General features: G+C 45.5%; 2 long non-coding RNA genes across 2 annotated transcripts in view; one reads left to right on the forward strand and one right to left on the reverse strand.

The window, feature by feature from the left end:
- The window catches only part of LOC137570403 (uncharacterized), a 45,420-nt gene extending 42,286 nt beyond the window's left edge, over positions 1-3,134 (forward strand). The window contains exon 3 of the long non-coding RNA XR_011031022.1: positions 3,064-3,134. This is a non-coding gene — a long non-coding RNA (uncharacterized lncRNA). The remainder of the gene's footprint in view (positions 1-3,063) is intronic.
- The window catches only part of LOC137570402 (uncharacterized), a 223,646-nt gene that overhangs the window by 160,010 nt on the left and 49,480 nt on the right, over positions 1-14,156 (reverse strand). The window lies entirely within an intron of this gene.

Consider the following 14,156-nt stretch of genomic DNA (forward strand, 5'->3'; position numbering starts at 1 on the left):
TATATAGAGAACCACAGTATTCCGGTCTAGTACACTGCAACCATACCACTGGCGGTATATAGAGAACCACAGTATTCTGGTCCAGTACACTGCAACCATACCACTGGCGGTATATAGAGAACCACAGTATTCCAGTGCAGTACACTGCAACCATACCACTGGCGGTATATAGAGAACCACAGTATTCCAGTGCAGTACACTGCAACCATACCACTGGCGGTATATAGAGAACCACAGTATTCTGGTCTAGTACACTGCAACCATACCACTGGGGGTATATAGAGAACCACAGTATTCCGGTCTAGTACACTGCAACCATACCACTGGGGGTATATAGAGAACCACAGTATTCTGGTCCAGTACACTGCAACCATACCACTGGCGATATATAGAGAACCACAGTGTTCCAGTCCAGTACACTGCAACCATACCAAAGGCGGTATATAGAGAACCACAGTATTCCAGTCCAGTACACTGCAACCATACCACTGGCGGTATATAGAGAACCACAGTATTCCAGTCCAGTACACTGCAACCATACCACTGGCGGTATATAGAGAACCACAGTGTTCCAGTCCAGTACACTGCAACCATACCACTGGCGGTATATAGAGAACCACAGTATTCCAGTCCAGTACACTGCAACCATACCACTGGCGGTATATAGAGAACCACAGTATTCCAGTGCAGTACACTGCAACCATACCACTGGCGGTATATAGAGAACCACAGTATTCCAGTCCAGTACACTGCAACCATACCACTGGCGGTATATAGAGAAGCACAGTATTCCGGTCCAGTACACTGCAACCATACCACTGGCGGTATATAGAGAACCACAGTATTCCAGTCCAGTACACTGCAACCATACCACTGGCGGTATATAGAGAACCACAGTATTCCAGTCCAGTACACTGCAACCATACCACTGGCGGTATATAGAGAACCACAGTATTCCAGTCCAGTACACTGCAACCATACCACTGGCGGTATATAGAGAACCACAGTATTCCAGTCCAGTACACTGCAACCATACCACTGGCGGTATATAGAGAACCACAGTATTCCAGTCCAGTACACTGCAACCATACCACTGGCGGTATATAGAGAACCACAGTATTCCGGTCTAGTACACTGCAACCATACCACTGGCGGTATACAGAGAACCACAGTATTCCAGTCCAGTACACTGCAACCATACCACTGGCGGTATATAGAGAACCACAGTATTCCGGTCTAGTACACTGCAACCATACCACTGGCGGTATATAGAGAACCACAGTATTCCAGTCCAGTACACTGCAACCATACCACTGACAGTATATAAGGAAACCCAGTATTCCGGTCTAGTACACTGCAACCATACCACTGGCGGTACATAAGAAACCCCAGTATTTCAGTCTAGTACACTGCAACCATGCCACTGGCAGTATATAAGGAACCCCAGTATTCCAGTCTAGTACACTGCAACCATACCACTCGCAATTTATAAGGAACCCTAGTATTCCAGTCTAGTACACTGCAACCATACCACTGGCAGTATATAAGGAACCCCAGTATTCCAATCTAGTACACTGCAACCATACCACTGGCAGTACATAAGGAACCCCAGTATTCTAGTGTAGTACGGTGCAACCAAACCACTAGTGGTATCACCACCATACAACTGGGAGTATATTAGTAACCCCAGTATTTTAGTGCAGTACGGTGCAACCAATCCACTGGTGGTATCACCACCATACAACTGGGGGTATATAAGGAACCCCAGTATTCTAGTGTAGTACGGTGCAACCAAACCACTAGTGTTATCAATTTCCCACAACTTGTCCAAAATGGTTGTATTAGTCAAAATAGTATGGAGCCTATTGATGAACCAACAAATTCATCATTGTTTCAGTATTGTTTCATGAAACAAGTCTCTGATTACTGAAGAAAAATTGCATCGCCATCAAAGACTTATTAAGCCCTGTTTTTATGCTGTGGAGACCCGAGCACTCAAGATTTAGTCATAGTTCAGATTGTGCTATTTATTTATTCATGGAATATTATATAAAATGCTCCCGCAATTACTGAAGAGGAATGCAAGTGAGAATGTGAGATCTATATTAAGACATCAGCCGGGCAGCCCTTCTGACAGATCTGCAGTGCGAAGAGTCCGCCAAAGGTGGACTCACTGATTACCGCTAAATAATTGATAGTAAAGGCTTAATTACGCCCATAGAAAACGTTGCTAGCATCTCGGTGGTGCAGATTAAGCGTTTAGTCTCGGCATAGTATGAGAAGCAGTATTAAGTGGAAAGTGGAATGCAGTTTTGTTATACTTCCTTCTCAGGAACCAGAAGATGGCCAAGATCCTCAATCATGGATATCACATTTTCAGTCATGAATACGCCTACGTTAATTTTTAATCACTTCTACTGAGCGCAAATCTTAAGCCAAGGCTGAAAGTCCAACAAAATGATCTATTTGTCTATTAGATTGCTGTGCAACTGCTAAAAAGATGAATTTTTGTTCAGTTACTGGTACCAGAGGGGTAACTAATAGAGGAGGCAACCCCTGTAGCTGTAGAGGTGCCCAGGGTTTTGGGAGGCCACAACTACTTACCCTTCCTCCCTCCAATACTGGAGCCCTGTCTCCAAAATTTGTAATGGTCTTGTCTAGCTGATTAAATAAATCACATGCTTCTCAATTAGTTCTCCTAGACATGACCATTATTATCCACAGTAGGTGTTGTTATGGTCACACTAGTTTTGGGTGGAGGGAGCCAAAAAGAACACTGGTGTGTGTGTGTGTGGTGGGGGGGGGGGGTTAGTCATACTGGCCACACTTGTTAAATGACCTTTGGCCCCCAAGGCCACGGAGATCATCAAGATTGGAAAGGGAAGGAGCTGTGGATGTTGGGGAGCCCAGTCATGGTTTTGCTGGTGGGTTCCATGGATCGTAGTTACACCCAAAAAATGTTCTCACAGGTTTTAGCGCTTTTATCTTCAGTTAGAAAACACTTTTCAGTAACTTTCTCTGAAATAATCCTTTGTTTTCATTTTATCTAACAATGTCTTAAAGCAAGCCCCTGAGGACGCAACAGCGAAACCGGACGGGCCTACGGGTGATAGAGAGTGAAGGTACTTCAGAGGTGGATTGATTGATGTGCCAGTTAACTTCATGGGTCCGTGTCAGAAGGGCCTGGAAGTGAGTATCAACGACTGCATTTAACTTGTTTATCTTGTGGATGTGCAATTAATGGAGTATTTTTAAGTGGTATATACTTAGATGTGTTTTGGTTTATATTATATTTCATTTGGAGCAAATAAAGAGAAGAGGTGATCGTTGATGACCAAAGAGGGGGTGATGATCGAGTCTGTAATTGGGCCAAAACGCTTTTGAGACCTTATAATCTGGGTCTTAAAAAAATCCGGTAAGCCTGCACTGTATTGGGTGTTTAGTGACGGTGAAGAATTTGTGGAATACCTATAGCACTGAGGTTGTTTCAAGAAATACGTTTGTGGAGTCTTTCTGAGGACTTTACCTCGTGGCAGCTGAAGCGACTATTTCAGAGTTCTCTGGCGCACATATCTGAGTTTACAAGTGTTTAACAATTAAAGGGAACCTGAAGTGAGAATTATGTGGAGGCTGTCATATTAATGTCCTTTTAAACAGTTGCCTGGGTATCCTGTTGACCTATTTGGCTGCAGTAGTATCTGAATCACACAGAAAACACCTCTCTGTTCCATTGCCGGGACCCTCTAAAGCAGGGGTCAGAAACCTTTTTGTCCGAAAGAGCCATAAACACCACATATTTTAAAATGTAATACCGTGAGAGCCATACAAAATGTTTCAAACTGGGAAAGTAGGGCTCACGTCCCTTTTGCCATAGTGATGTGTATACAGTTGATCCACCAGGCAGCAGAAGTGTCAGACATGTCTTCAGCTTCTCTTGGGTTTCAGCAACATCAGCAGTTTCCCCGAGAGCCAGACAGGAGAAATACTGACTAACAGCTTGTACAATTAGCTAGCTGACTTGGTGGTTGATTCACTTTGTAGGACGAGATCCACGCACCTTGATTGGCCCAATAGGCTGCCTGTCACTTGCCAGACAGCCTATTGAGCCAAAGTGCCAGGATCTCGTCCTACAAAGTCACTGGACCTGACAGGGTCCAGAGTGGAACAATTGGAACAGCTGTTTGTTTTGGGGTAGCGTGAGTAAGTTAGTAGTGCATACTACAGCAGTAGCGTGCCTACTTTGAAAATTGTATTTGCACTGCCACACTAAGCTGCGCTGCTGAGCATTGTAGCTTAGTGAATCAACTCCTACTAATTTATATATGAGCCAGATGCAGCCATCAAAAGAGCCACATCCGGCTCCCGAGCCATAGGTTCCCTACCCCTGCTCTAAAGGATACTTGACATTAAAGTTTAATATTGCTCGTGTTTCTAGAGAGGAAAAAGAGAGGCACTGTGCCCTTAAGCACACCTTTATTTGGTTCCATGAAAAATAATTGCTTTAATGAGGCAGGTGGAATACCCTTTTAAACTTATAAAGAAAAAGAAAAATAGCCCCCTATAAACATCTCACATGCACCATGTCAACATTAGACAATATATATGCACAAGAGAAAGGATTGACTCTTGGGTGCATGTGAGGTAGAAAAAATTATTAGTACTTTATTACAAACACTAAATAGTAATGGTAAAAAGCATTTGAATCATCAAAATACACATACAATAACATATACCATAAACATTTTAAAAAAGGAGGCAAGAAAAGTGCTGTGCAACATGAAGAATATGAATGGAACAAGGGGCTGCAGTCCCCAGACTCCACAGGACTAAATGGCCCAAACAAGCCTGTGTTAACAGACTTGTTGAGACCTGCTTCAATATAGTGTCTGGACCTGATGGCAGGTATACATATACCGAGATAGTGGCACCGTGCGGTGCACCATCGGTGAATACGTGTGATGACCTCTCACAGCCATGCTCCCTGGGCTGCCTCTTTACCTGTATTTATGCTTATCTTCGTGTCCTGGGGTGCTTTTTCCTTCTGCTGATTTACATGTCCCTAGGTTTCGGCATAGGTGTGCGTTTTTTGCACTTGTGCCTTTGGGAGTCCGTTTTTAGGGAGCTCTGCACCTGTCTGTACTCCCATTTCTTTTTACTTTGTATTTTTTGTTGGTTGCCCAACATTCCCCTTTTTTGTTTTTTTTTTGCACCCAAGAGTCAATCCTTTTTCTTGTGCATATATATTTTATTTGGTTCCAATGGACATCACATACAGCAACGTACAGTGGGGGTTAGGCAAGGCCTGACAGCTGTTTTGCGTGCTAACGCATCATCAGAGGCACTAACTCTATTGCTCGTGGTCATGCACCCCTCTGTGTATGAATGTGGTCCCACTGCATAGGCACACAGACAGCCCGCTCCTAAACAGTGACACAAGCCGCTCATGTACAGATTTTTTTTGTGCTACTATGCGAACCCACTGGTGCCTGTACAGTGTGGGAGGGCTCCTACATGGAAGGGAGCACGACTGCAAAGAAGAAGAGGGACCCAGTTGGCAGTGGAGAGGACGAGGGGGATCATGGAAGCATCCAGAGGCTTCCCCCTACTAAGGTAAGTATGTACAGGGCTGGATTTCTGGAAAGACCACACAGGCCCGGGCCTGGAGCGGCTGCAGCCCAGGGAAGCACCTGAACATGAAAGAGGTGTTGCTACATATGAAGGAGGAGGCTGAAAATTGGCTGCAACACATACAAAAGGGTAAACTGATGCCCAAGGGAGCTGTTTATGAATGAGAGGGGCTGCGTTCATGGATGATGCACATGCAAGAGGAGGCTACACATGGAGGGGGATAGGCGCTGCTGCACATAACAGGGGAGCCACAACATACTTAGCCTAGGGGCACAAAAAGGATAAATCTTGAGTATGTAACTTTTTTTATCTTTTCAGAATTTCAGGCTTAGTTAAGGTAAAATGATTCTTTATTTTATAGATTGAATATGCCTCTCATTGTCAGAAGAGACAGAATGGGTTACTATTATGGCAGTAACCTCAGGGCCGGTCCTAGATTTTTTGCTGCCTGAGGCAAACTTGTGAGAATGCACCTAACCCACCCCCTACCTCCACCGATTTGGAATGGTCACACAGCACCCGACAATTTACTCTGCTTCATTTAATGTTCTCAGTCAGCAAGGGTGCATATGCAACAACTTGAGACATGACATGCTGCAGATCAACACAATAACTCGCTGGCATGCTGCAAGTCTGTGACAAACAAACTGCTCACCCTCAGCCAGTCGGCCGTCCTCTATTCCTCCTCTGTCAGGATAGCAGTGCCACCTCCTCCCTTCTGTTGTACAAGTCAAATGAAACACTGCTGCTCTGCTGCCTCCCCCCTCCTCACTCACTGCCCACTGGCGTATTCAGACAGGGGTTACGGATGTATGGAATCCCCCCCCCCCCACCCCACACACAGCATGATGCAGAGCTTGCCTGGAGGGTCCGTGGGCAAAAATCTGTCTGGTCTCTCCCCATTGTTATAATGACTGCATGTGTGGATAAGGTGTTAAACAAGGTGAAAAGTTTTTGACAGTCCCTAGACTGCAGGAGGGCTGCTTTCTGACTTGTGTGAGAGACTGGCAGGGACAGGAGTCCTATTACAGGCAAGTAGCCTCTGTGTGATGTGGGACTGCAATACAGATAATCTCTCTGCTCCATCTCAGGCTATTCTCAATTTCTCTCCACTCCTTCTCTCTCTGGGCTAGTGCACGCCAAAATCACAATAGCAATTGCTAGCAATTAGTGAGTGCGATTTTGTGAAGCGATTTTCAGAGCGATTTCTGAATGAATCGCTCAAAAAAATGCTACATGCAGGGCCGGGCCGAGGCATAGGCTGGAGAGGCTCCAGCCTCAGGGCGCTGTGTAGGAGGGGACGCAGAATTCATTCAGCTGTCATTCCTAATTGTTTGAAGCAGAAAGAAATAAGAAAAGGGATACATGGCAGTGACTGCAAGCCAGATAACTAGAGATTAAGGTGTTGGGGAGGTTGTGGGCCCTGTGGCGCCTCTTAGTCTAATAGCAATCAGTGTGTGATGGCTGGGGTGGAAGGGGTGGAGGGGCGCACTTTGATGTCTCAGCCTTGGGTGCTGGAGGACCTTGTCCCGGCTCTGGCTACATGCATTTTGAAAAAATCACAACGCTGCTGTGGGAACACCCTCATAGGGTAACGGGTAACATTAGCCAAGCGCTTTTCAAATCACTGTCGATTTGAAAAATGCTCAGAAGCACTCTTGGTGTGCACCAGCCCTCCCTCATTCACCTTTGTTTCCCTCTTCCCCTAGTGCTGGCTGGTTGTGTCTTCTTCTTATACAGGAAAGCTAAATAAAAGTGCAATCCTGTTGAGGCAAATTATTATTATTTAGTATTTATATAGCGCCGACATCTTCCGCAGATGCATATATCCCTGCATCATATGGGTATCGCTTGCGCTATGTGACACTATGTGGCATATTCCGCTGAATTGTCCAAACTAAGTCTATCTCCCGTTCCTTTCTCAGGGAGTTGTTCCAGCGCTGTCCCCTGTTCAAATTTGCTGCTACCAGAAGCCCTCAGAAACACTCGTGTCCTTGAGTACTTCCAAAGATAGGCAGCTCCGTAATACGCCAGCGCACTTTTGCGCATGGGCAGTATGGAGCCACTTGTCTTCAGAAGCACTCGGGGACATAAGTGCTTCTGGACCTTTCAGGAATCCCCCCCTTAAAAATCCTGCGTTTGCCCCTGCTGTCATACTCCTCACATAGCACAACAAGCTGCTTTTCCCCAATGATGACTTTTTCACCTCGCTCGCTCTCATCTCACTTCTCCTCCTACTCTGACTGCATGCTGTAGGTGTAAACACCGTACAAACATGCTGCCCCTGTAATCCCTGCGCCTGATGCAAATGTTTCACCTTGCATCATAAGAGAACCAGCTCTGAGCCGCCTGTTCAGGTCTATGAAGTGCAGTGAACCTGGTACTAATTCTTGTTTACTAATAAAATAAATGGAGGAGGTGACAGTAGTGAGTGTCAAAAATAGTACAAATCGTCCTAAAGACACGACCAATCAGATTCCCTGATTCTCTGCGTCTACCGTTGCCAGCAGTCAGATCAGTTACACTAGAGCTATGCAAGCAACATCAAACAATTCAATTTCCTTAGCCACAGTGCAACTTCATTCCATTCTCTGAAACACGCCTGAAGAAATCAATGAAGCAAACAAACTGTTCCTGAAGCAGCAATTATTCATCAGATTTTAATCCATATTATTCTGTGGGGCATTCAAAGGTTAGCAGCACTGAGACAAGTGCTAATATGAGATCTCGCTAGGCCTTTGAAGAGCTCATCAGTGTAGGACAGACATCTGGACAGCATGAATGTTGTCCATCAGTGGAGTAATGGAAAGTGCAATGAGTTAAATCATGTTTTCAATCTACAAGGGTGTATTTTACACATTGCAACTCACCAGAAGAAAAAGTATTAACTGAGCAGAGCCCCTACTGGCATGCTGGAAATTGCTGTGCACATCTGCTGCAGTTTATGATGCGCTGGTTGCTCTTTTGGCGTGGCCCCATAATTGAATTTAGTGATGCTCCTGATGCTTGACCGACGTAAAGTTAAACGTATTTGTTTACAAACATGGCTTTACCATAAGAGGCATAACTACAGGGGAGCAGCCTTTGCGATTGCAGGGGCCTAGACAGGGGTGGTTCTAGACTCTTTGCTGCCTGAGGCAAACATCTGAGGATGCCCCCCCCTTCCCGATTTGGAATGATCGCGCAGCACCCGACAATTTACTCTGCTTCATTTAATGTTCTCACATGACATGCTGCAGCTCAACACAATATCACACTGGCTGGCTGTGAGTCTGTGACAAACTTCTCACTCTCAGCCACTCCATTTCTCCTCAGTCAGGACAAAAGTGCCACCTCCTCCCTTCTGCTGTGCAAGTCAAATGAAACACTGCTGCTCTCCTGCCTCCTCCCTCATCACTCACTGTCAGACTCCTCACACAGCACAACCAGCTGTGTTTCCCCAATGATGACCGAGTCTTGACCTCACTCTCCTATCACTTCTCCTCCTACTCTGACTGCATGCTGTTAGTGTAAACACACAGTATGAAAATGCTGCCCCTGTAATGTCTGCACCTGATGCAAATGTTTCACCTTGCTTCATGAGAAAAGCCCTGGGCTTAGAGTTGTAAACTACTAATTTTCTCCCTCTGATAAAGGGGTCCATCCTTCAGATCAGGTGTTTTGGTGGCTACACTTGTTATGGGAGTGAAGAGCCTGATGTCCACTTTTGTTTTATGACCCCTGTGAGATGGGTACTCTGGCTGTGAGAGTCACCAGGGGATGGCAATGGAAAAGCATGTGAAAATTTGCGGACCATCAAAGTTTTGCTGGGGGTCCCCATGGTTTATAGATATGCCCCTGCTCACCATTTATCTCCATGGGTCTAGCAGACAATGGGGTTGATGCGCTAAAATGCAGTAATGTTGCTGTGCACATCAATATTACCGCTACTGGCAGTATTTACTGCGAGTTATGCTTTTGACGGATGCTCAAAGGCACAAGTGTTGCTACGGTAACACACGTTACTAATGAGCATTAGCATTAGTAACCTGTGTTACCTTAGCATTGGTCACGCTAGTCAAATACCACGGGTCATGCTAATAGCGCAACTTGCAGTACACGCTAATGATAATAACGGTAAAATCAGCAAAATTCTAGGCATCCGCCCTGTTCACAGGAACCCCCATTCAGTAAATGTGTGCCACAGTATAACCATGCATGCTATAGTAATATGACAGGGAAGCCCCTCCACTCTATTTACGCATGTTTAATGGTAAGTCCAGGCTTTACTTTGGATAAACGACATGACCAATGGGTGATTGATGCCGGTGAACTGGACAGTGAGTATTGGGAGGACATAGTTATTGTTGTTGGCTCTGAATTTCTGATTTTGGCTAGAGATCGGTTAATACACCTGAAATTTTTACATAGGGCGTACTATACTCCTTATCAACGCCATAAAATGGATGGCTCCAGGTCTGATCTTTGTCCTAGATGTGAACAGACTGTTGGAACATTTTTGCATATGTTCTGGTCATGCCCCAAATTGACTGGAAACAGATGGGTGAGCTGATTTCTCAGCTGCTGGGTCGCACACATACCTCATGGACTCTAAAGCAGCCCTACTTGGCCTCTTCGGTGAAGATAAACTAAACAGATATAGAAAAACCATGATAATCAATATTTGTCATGCAGCTAAAAAAAAGTTATGGTGGTAAATATGGTTAATAAATCTCTCCCTTTGATGAAGATGACCTATGCTCGTAGGAATTGTCCCTCCAAGTTTGACAAAATATGGAACAAATGGTGCAAATTGATTTTAGGGACCACTAACTTGGGTTAACCTTATGCCTTCTCTTCCTTATGACTTTATGCATCTTAAAGATTTTCAAGCAAAAAAATCCATAATTCTTTCTTTTTAAGGTCTAATCTCAGGGTAATCATGGAATAATCTCTGTACTGTTGGATTCTAGGTGCTTCTCAAGTAGTTTTATTATTATACCAAAGTAGATTGCTATGTATCCCTGCAACGTGTAAAACTGTAGTTGACAAATTCTGTTTCTTTCTCCCCTTTCCCTTTTCCCTCCCCTCCCTTGCACCAATGCTGAGGACTGCTGTACTGTTGTATTTTGTATTTTTATGTGAAAGCATATAAGCCGACTCGAGTATAAGCTGAGGTACCCACTTTTCCCTCAGTAACCAAGAAAAAATGATTGACTTGCATAAGCCCATTCCCCAGTATAGCCCCCTCCACAGAAGTCTGATGTACCCCCAGTGCAAGTCATTCCTTCTCCCCATAGCCAGATGTGCCACAAGGATGATACAGCTGTGCCTCAAGATGTCACTAGATGGTGTCATAGATAGACAGTGATTGCCACATAGAAAGAACACTCGGATCATTGTAACTCTGACACGTTGCTTGCACCCTCTGCTCCACAAGCCAGGGGACACAGGTAGTCTTGAACAGCGCACTCTGCACACCATGTTGCAGGATGGGGGGCACGGACACAGCAGGGAGGCAGCTGGCAAGAGCAGGTTCACTAGTGTACGATCCTTATGGTCCTCTGCCAGTAACAAAACTCGCTCCACCATCTATTCTTCTCCACTGACTCGCACATAAGCCGAGGGGGTAACTTTTCAGCACATATTTGTACTGAAAAATTAGGCTTATACGCGAGTATATACAGTAATAAAAACGTACCTGTTAAAAAAAAATGACAGGGAGATGCGGCGGAGGGCATCACACTACATTGTGCCTGGCCATGCCCTTCGTATTGCCTAGTCATGTGGGCAGGCCAATCATCACAGGGAGCTGTAGGTGGATGTTGGCCCTCTACATCACAGCTGCTGTGGGCCGAGATCAACATAATTTTTAGCTAGAATTATGGCCATGTAGAATTTAACCTTGGGCCAGGTTTTGGACATGTCTGTCAATCCTCACTGTCCAGGCACCTATCACCCATTAGTTAAGACATTAGAAGGATTGCCAGGCAACTGGGATTGTTTAAAAGGAAATGGATATGGCAGCTCCATATGCCTCTTGTTTAAAGTGTACCTGAGATAAAAGCCATCTCAAGTTTCATACTTACCTGGGGCTTCCTTAAGCCCCCTTGAGGCCACTTAGTCCCTCACTGTCTCCCTGGGTGGCTCCTGTCACCTATAATGCTGCCCGAAAGCCGGATTGAGTCACGCTTTGCATGTGTGACCAGGCCAGGTGCGCTTCCCCGTCACGCTCCCGTGGCTGGGAGTGTTCTGCACTTGTACAACGCAGAACGCTCCCAGGGACAGGAACGTGACAGGGAGCGCCCCTGGCCAGGCCGCACATGCACAACGCTGCACGACTCGGCAAGGCTTTCAGGCAGTATTGCGGGTGACAGGAGCCACCTGGGGAGATGGCAAGGGACTGAGTGATCTCAAAGGGGCTAAAGGAAGCTCAAGGTAAGTATAGAACCTGACATGGCTTATATCTCAGGTACACTTTAAGGTTCCCTTTAAGAGCTCCCTTAAAGGACTTTAAGAAGCAATCCTTCAGTATACTCTGTTAAGAACTTCAGGAAATGTCAGTGCAATATAAATGCATAATATATTATTATTACTATTTTAAATAAAGAATAACAGTTAGTAGACATTCGCTTGATGAGATGCACTGAGTAAGGAACAGACAGCTGTGGCATCACTGAGACAGGCAGGCATGATCTGCATTCTAATCTCACCACCCTTATTGATGCTGGTTATGTTAGTATGATAGAGGATCTCTGCCAGAAGCAAATATAGAAATAATGACAACTTCTGGAGGAGTTTGGCACCCGGCGCTGTCATTACATTTGTACTTGGAAGAGGCCAGTTTATTAAACCTGAAAATCTTGGCAAAGTCCTGTGATGAGAGATAATGATGAGCTCCCTCTGATCTGTTAGGTGTGATTTGTAGGGGTGAGTTTCAGAACTATTACTCTGTCAGAATTGTGACTACATTTATAGCACAGTCGGGTCTGATTATAACAATGAAATGGAAGCAGCTTGGCTTGTTGCAGTATCAGCCAAAATCTTGACACTCTGTGTACAAATAGAAGATAAAGCAATTTTTGTTACAGAACAGAAGTTAAATCAATTTTGAGCAAATATCAAGACAAGACAAATAACATTTATATTGCGCTTTTCTCCTGGCGGACTCAAAGCACCAGAGCTGCAGCCACTAGGACGCGCTCTATAGGCAGTAGCAGTGTTAGGGAGACTTGCCAAAGGTCTGAATAGGTGCTGGCTTACTGATCAGGCAGAGCCAAGATTCGAACCCAGGTCTCCTGTGTCAGAGGCAGAGCCCTTAACCATTACACCATCAAGCCATCCATGCAGGGAGGGCCTGTCTGTACTCAATGCGGGATTTATCCTTTTTCCATCCCTATGCCAACTTTCTTGTGGCTCCATGTGCATCATGCCCCTTCTAATCCTTGTATAGGCCCCTCTTCCATGTCTAACCTTCATGTACAGCAGTCTCCCTTCAGTTATATACATATCACTTGGGCTCCATTAGCCTGCCTCTTCCATATGCAGCAATCCCTCTTCCACGTCCATCTGCCGCCTGAGGCCTGGGCCTTTGTGGCCTTTCTAGAAATCCCCGCCCCCGTCTGTACTTTGGTGCAAATTTTCACATGCTTCTGCATTTGTTAGGGCCGGATTTACCATAAGGCACTTAAGGCATGTCCATCAACACCTTCCCACTACAATAGATCTTTTTTTAAGTGCATTTTGTTGTTAAAGCTGAATGAACTCTGAATTAGAGTTGATGCAAATCTTGTAATCCAAATCTGTTACTCTGTATCTTGCTCAGGTATCACCTGGCTGCTCCTGCAGCACACTTTAATATCATAAAATGCAATGTGACTCCTCCTCCACTCTTCCACTGTAATGCTGACAGGTTCACTTTAAATATCACACTCCTGTTCACTCTGCAGAACACATCAACTGAAGAACTTGTAACTTGTAACTCAACTCCTGACTCGAAACGGACTTGACAGGGACAATGTCTATTTATCAACCAGACCTTAATGCTGGCGGGGGCTGTATCAGCTATGCGGGTACTTTAGGGAGGCTTATGACAGTCTATCAGCAGCAGCTAGGCCTGAACATGCAATGTACTTCTTATCATCAACAGTAGCTTCTCTTAGCACAACGTCGCTGTGTGTGGAAAGCTTTCTCACTCTAAGAGTCTCTAGTAACACCACTTTGAAACACACTAGGTGGCTTGGGGTTTGCCCGTAGGCCTGTACTCATCTGTCTATGACTTCTGGTATGGCTCGGGTCTGGGCAAGGTCTGCCTTCTCCGGCCTCCGGTCTGTCCATCCTGCTGCCGCTGTCCTTACTGGTATGCGCTGGTCTCTCTATGGCCGCCGGGACCCCTCCTACTGTCCGGATGACTGCTACAGCCTCTCTGTGTCACCTCCTGCCCGCTCCGCACCACCAGCTCCTGGCGTAAGTCCTTCTGTCTCTCCTCTCTGGCGTGCTCTCTCTGGACTCAGCCTGTTCCCTCTGGCTACATCCTGGTCTCCCCGCCC

Source organism: Hyperolius riggenbachi, chromosome 4, assembly GCF_040937935.1.
Source record: "Hyperolius riggenbachi isolate aHypRig1 chromosome 4, aHypRig1.pri, whole genome shotgun sequence".
Taxonomy (NCBI): Eukaryota; Metazoa; Chordata; class Amphibia; order Anura; family Hyperoliidae; genus Hyperolius; species Hyperolius riggenbachi.